Here is a 6,413-nt window from a genome sequence, read left to right as displayed (position 1 = left end):
TGGTATACAGGTATTCATAGTATCCTCTTATGATCCCTTTTATTTCTGTGTGGTCAATAGTAATGTTGACTCTCTCATTTCTAATGTTACTTATTTGCAACTGCTCTCTTTTTCACTTTTCAATCCAGCCAATGGTTTGTCAATTTTACTTATCTTTTCAATGAACCAAATTTCGGTTTTGTTAATTTCCTCTATTGTTTTTTATTCTTGATTTCATTTGTTTCTGCTCAAATCTTTGTTATTATTCTTTCTGCTTATTTTGGGCTTAGTTTGCTGTCCTTTTTCTAGTTCCTCCAAGTGTGCAGTTAGGTCTTCGATTTTAGATCTTTTTTTTTAATGTAGGCCTTTAGGGCTATAAGTCAGCACTCAGTTTTCTGCCTCCCATAAGTTTTGATATGTTCTGTTCATGTTTTAATCCATTTCAAGATATTGACTGATTTCTCTTGCAATTTCTCCTTTGATCCACTGATCATTTAAGAGAGTGTTAACTTACATGTATTTGTAGATTTTCCATTTCTCTACCTGTTACTGATTTCTGGCTTCATTCCATTATGTTCAGAAAATATGCTTTGTATCATGTTAATCTTTCTAAATCTATCGAGACTTGTTTTGTTATCCAACATGTGGTCTACCCTGGAGAATGATCCATGAGCACTTGAGAGGAATGTTTATGCTGCTGCTTCAGGGTGCAATGTTCTGTATGTGTCTGTTAGGTCTAGTTTTTTATCAAATTATTCAAGTTCTCTGTTTCGTTACTGATCTTCTGTCTAGATGTTCTATCTGTTGATAAGAGTAGTGTATTGAAGGCTTCAACATTATTGTAGAGATGTCTATTTCTCCATTCAGTATTGTCAAAGTTTGTGTCAAGTATTTGGTGGCAATTTGATGAGTGCATAAATATTTATGATTATTTCTTTTTCTTTGATTGTGCCTTTTAGTAATATATGGTTTTCTTCTTTGTCTTTTATAACAACTCTTAATTTAAAGTTTATTTTGCCTGATATTAATAGAGCTGTCTGAACTCTTTTTTGGTTACTATTTCTATGGAATGGAATATCTTTTTCCAAACTTTTACTTTTGACCTCTATGTGTCTTTGGCTCTAAATGAGTCTTCTGTAAATAACTATAGTTGGATCATGCTTTTATGCATTTTGCCAAACAGTGGTTTTTTGATTGGGAGTTTAATCCATTAACATTCAGTATTATTACTGTAAAGGCAGTACTTACTTCAGTCATTTTCCCCTGTGGTTTTTATATCACATCTTTTTACTGTTTTACTTTATTGCAATCACTTTTTCTGTGTAGTTGATTTTTCCTGATGTATCTGACTGGTCTCTTTCCCATTTCCATTTCTATATATTTTTAAATTATTTTCTTTGTGTTTAACCTGGGGTTTATATCACACAACCTACATCTGTAACAAACTAATTTGAAGATACCAACTTAGTTTAAATAGCAAATACATTATTTGCTCCTTATCCCTCTGTATTCCCTGTTATATTGTATTTGTCCCATTTTACCATTTTATATTTTGCACTTCCATTATTGGGAAATAATGCTTTTTTCTTGTTTGATTGTATTCTGATTCTTATAGGAATTAAAGAGTAGAGTTCTAGGATACAGTACCATTGGGTCTTGCATTTACCCTTTACTTACCCTTACTGATGACCTTCATGTCTTCACGCGACTCCAAGTCACTTTCTCCTGTCTTTTCCTTTCAACCTGCAGAACCCCCTTTAGTAATTCTTGGAGGGCACGATTTTTGTTGATGAACCCTCTCAGTTTCTGTTTATCTGTGAATATATTAAACTCTCCCTCATTTGGGGGAACAACTTTATCTGATGAATAATTTTTGACTGTCAGTTTTTCTCTTTCAGTATTTTAAATATACTTTTTTTTGCCTCCTTGGTATCTGATGAAAAATCAGCATTTGGTCTTATTGAAGATCCCTTGTATGTGGATGAATCACTTTTCTTGTGATCCTTTTGGAATTTTCTATTTATCTTTGGCATTTGACATTCTGATTGGTATGTGTCTTGGAGTAGGTCTATTAGGATTTATTTTGTTTGCAGTATGTTTGCAGTATGGGCATGTATATACGTTGTACTTCTTGGGCATGTATATTTATGTCTTTCATAAGAGTTGGGGAATTTTAGTCATTGTGTCCTCAAATATTCTTTCTGCCACTTTTCCCTTCTCTTCTCTTTTTGGGACTCCCCTACAAAGCATGTATGTTTGTTCAACTCATGCTATCACTAAAATCCCTGAGACATTGTTCAAATTTTTCTGTTCTTTACTCTATCTGTTCTTCTGACTATGATTTGATTGTCCTGTTTCCGGTTCACTGATTCTTTCTTCTGCCTGTTCAATCTGCTGTTGTGTGCCTCTAGTGTACTTTTAATCTCTACTCTTATGCTTTGCATCCCCATAATTTCTGTTGTTTCTTTTTATACTTTCAAATTCTTCTTTATGTTCACACAGTGTCTTCTTGATATCCTTTAGCTATTTATCCATATTTTCTTTCATCTCTTTGAATTGATTTAAGAGATTTGCTTGGGCATCTTTTATTAATTGCTCCAACTTAAGTCTCCTCTGAAATTTTAACTTTTTCTCTTGACTGAGCAATATTTTCCTGTTTATTATTATGTCTTGTAATTTTTTTGTTGATTTCTTTGCATCTGATTATCTCGATGAGTTAATTCTTGAAGACTTGTTTTCCCCTCTTTCTAGGGTTTTGTTTTGATTAGTTTTGTGTTATGGATCTTCTTTAATACTTGGTTCAACTTATTCTAGACACTTAGAATAGCCCATATTTAACTGTTCAGATTTTCTCCGTTCTTCTTCATCTGATTCTTTTCCTGGGTATGCACTGCCATCACGAAGATTGTATTTTCGTGTAATTATTTCACCTCCAGGAGAAAACTTTCTTTCCTCTGTACTGTTTCTTATAGTCTTGATCCGTTCTGTTTGTGTGCAAAATTTTCTCCCTAGCTCTTGTGATTTGTTTACATTCTCTTCCTCACTTAGTGTTCTGTTTTCCTTAAACTTTTTCAGTTCTGAGACTAATCCTAACTTTCAACAGTTCAGTTTAACAGCCCCCCTCTTTTATTCTGTGAGGTGTTTTTTTGCCCCTGGTTTCTTCCCCATTAGGATATCCTGCCCAGGAAGCCAGATAAGGCCAATATAGAAAGGTGGGTCACTCCAGAAAAGTCCCTTTTGGGTTTAGGTATCCCATCCAGTGCAAATTGGACTGAGTGCACAATAGTTCTTGCTGTCACTTCTATCATGGTCTCTCTTACTTTTGGTTTTCTTCCTAGGGGTCCTTTTGTGCGTAGCACTCCCTGTATTCTGCCCTGCTCCTTTGCAGTCTTGGGTTCCTGTGACTGTATATGCATGGAGTCTAACTTGTGGCAGCTGTCTAGTCTCTGCCTGTGGAGGAACAGATGTGGGCCACTGCTTCTGAATGACTTCCAAGCTACACAGGACCAAGTGAGGGGGCGGAGAAGAATGGGGATGTACTGGCAGGGTCTTGGATGGAAATTTCCTACCTGATATTTTTCTTTTTCTTCTACAAATTCATCATTTGTAAAATCCTCATCCAGTCTCTACCAACCTCTAGAGTCCTAGGAAAGTGAGATTTGTCCTTTTATTGGCTAAATCTCTGAGGAGACTTTTTCAGGGGATGTCCTATGTCATCATGTTGATGATGTCACCCAACATAAGAGTTTTTAATGTTTACATCTTGCATCGAGAGGGTAGTTACAATGTAAATAGGAAGGAGTTAGGAATTATATCAAATGATATTTGAATGTTACGACTCTATCTAAATGAACATAAATATGAATATACAGATATACATATATACCCATAAACATATAAATAGATTTGATTCATTAAATTATAAGTAATAGTTATAAAAGTAGAATGTCTTATTGAAGATTCATACAGTAATATAGAAGAAGTCCATTAACAGGAAAAGAAAGTTGAAAATTTCTCTAATGGTTTTATTAAAATTAGAGAAAAGCAAACCCTGAAAGTCTGATATAGCTCAGATTGGGAACAGCTATTCTAATAAATTATTCTGTTGAAGCTAATATCCAAGAGCAGATTGGGACTCTTGGCCATCTACCATCAGAGTAACACTATTTTTCTGAAGCTATGTTTAAGAAAAAAGCTATAATTAGCTAAAAATTTAACTATAATTATAAAATAATAATTCCTCATATCTAAGTTAGCATTGTACTTAAATTGTGAGTCTCATTAAAAATGATTATTTGACTTCTGTTCTCTTTTCTTCTAATTTGAGTTATCTGTACTAAGAAATGGTAATTGACAATAATGATATCAACAAAGAAATTATTGATAACTACACTATCTATAAAATGAAGTTTAGGGTTTTCATCCAATTGCATCCTTTTCTAGGGTTGTCATAACAAATGACCACAAACTAGGTGGTTAAAAACAAAACAAATGTATTCTCTTGTAGTTCTGTAGGCTAGAAGTCTGAAATCAAGATGTTGGAAAGACCATGTTCCCTCCAAAGTCTTCAGGGAAGAAAATTTCCTTTCCTCTTCCAGTTTCTGGTAGCTGCTGACAATCCTTAGCATTCTTTGCTTGAAGCTGCATCACTCCAACTTCTGCCTCCCTTTGTGCCTTCACATGGCCTTCTTCCTTCTCCTTGTATCTGTCTCTCTGTTGAAATTTCCCTCTTTTTGTAAGGATACCAGTCACTTAGTTTAGGGCCCACTCTAATCAAGTATGTTCTTATCTTAACTGATCACATTTGCAAAGACTCTATGGCCAAATAAGGCCATAGTCACAGGTTCTAGATGGGCATTAATTTGGGGGGGTAACGCTGTTCAATCCAGTGCATTTAGGAAATAATAAATCAAAATGTTTAAATTCATCCCACAACAAAGATTTAATTTGACTTTTACTTCTATTCTATAAGGTATTTTTGTCTATTGTCTCATTTTGAAATACATTTCAGTCGTCTGGGACACATTTAATCGATCCTCTATAGTTAAATCAGTTACAAATGACTCGTATTCACAGAAAACTCTTAAATCTCAACTTTTTAAAAAGAAAGTAGTTTCTGTGTAGACAGAATAGTTCTTGTGCAGTCTCAGCTTATAGTGGTGCTGGATGGTGATGTTGAGGGAGTTCAGGTTGGTCGGCAGCATTATTCTTGGATTTATAGTATTTTATTATGATTCTCCTATTGGGACACTCTTATTAAAAAAGCTTATAGTGACTAAAATAGGATTAGTGTCTTTGTATGAATGATATTCATGTCTTTAGAAAACATGCATATGTTAGATAATATATATTCTAAACTGAATCTGTGGAAGTCGAATTCCTCACTTAGTAGAAGGCTTGGAAGGAGATGACCAACAGAAATGAAGAACTCTTTATCAATGTCCTTCACTGATTTGTCTTCAGGAAGTCAGGAAATACACATGAAGCATTAACTGTGTTAGTAACTTTAGAATTATTTGAAACAGACTAATGATATTTAACTTGAAGCAAACCAATAATTAAACCAGTAAATTAAATAATAATTATAATTAAACCAACAAACTAAAGAATATTGAAACAGTATTTATTATAGTTTAATAATGTCATTTATTATCGTTTCATTAATTATACCAATCAGATATACTATATTGATTATACTTATTGAAAAGATTTTACAAATTTTATTGGTTGTGTTTCATATTCTTTCTTTGACTTGTGAATAATTAAGAGTAGTGAAGTTTGTGGAGTAAAGAAGTGGTCACAGAAATGCCACAAAAATTGGTACATGGTAAAGTGAGATTTTTTCCACTTTAATTCCCAAGGACTTGACCCAGTTAGAGAGTCCTGTCTCTAAACCTTAGAGACAATGCAGGAGATTTAGAACAGTTAAAAGACAAAGAAAAAATAGCCAAAGTCAGAGAAAAGTGCCACACGCTTGACTTATGTAAACAGTTAAAAAAAAAAACAACCAATTTCTTCTTTCCTGGAAATGTGATGAACACAACTTCTGTGGGATTCACATTTGGAAATAATAAGGTAGAAAATAGAGAGAATGCATAGTGTTGCAATATGAGAACAGTTCTAATAGAAATTATTCTTAAATTTTTAATTTAAGAATGTTCCATATATTTTAATGTTGGATCAGGTGGTTAAGTTTCACAAGCTGAGTTACTACATGCCAAGACAGGCAAGGAGAACAATAGTTCTCAATTATTCCAAGAGTAGAATCCTTTTCTTATGATTTTTTTCTTTTTCTTTTTCATCAAACATATTTTTAAGAGTTACAATTGAGTCCCCTGAGATTGTCTGTTTTCCTCAATGTAGGATTCATTTCTGGTCTTCAATAAGATTAAGAGAAATCTCGCCATTTAAAATCACCGTGGTGGCTTGAAGCT

This window comes from Tamandua tetradactyla, chromosome 4 (assembly GCF_023851605.1).
Source record: "Tamandua tetradactyla isolate mTamTet1 chromosome 4, mTamTet1.pri, whole genome shotgun sequence".
Lineage (NCBI taxonomy): Eukaryota > Metazoa > Chordata > Mammalia > Pilosa > Myrmecophagidae > Tamandua > Tamandua tetradactyla.
This window is presented reverse-complemented; position numbering follows the sequence as displayed.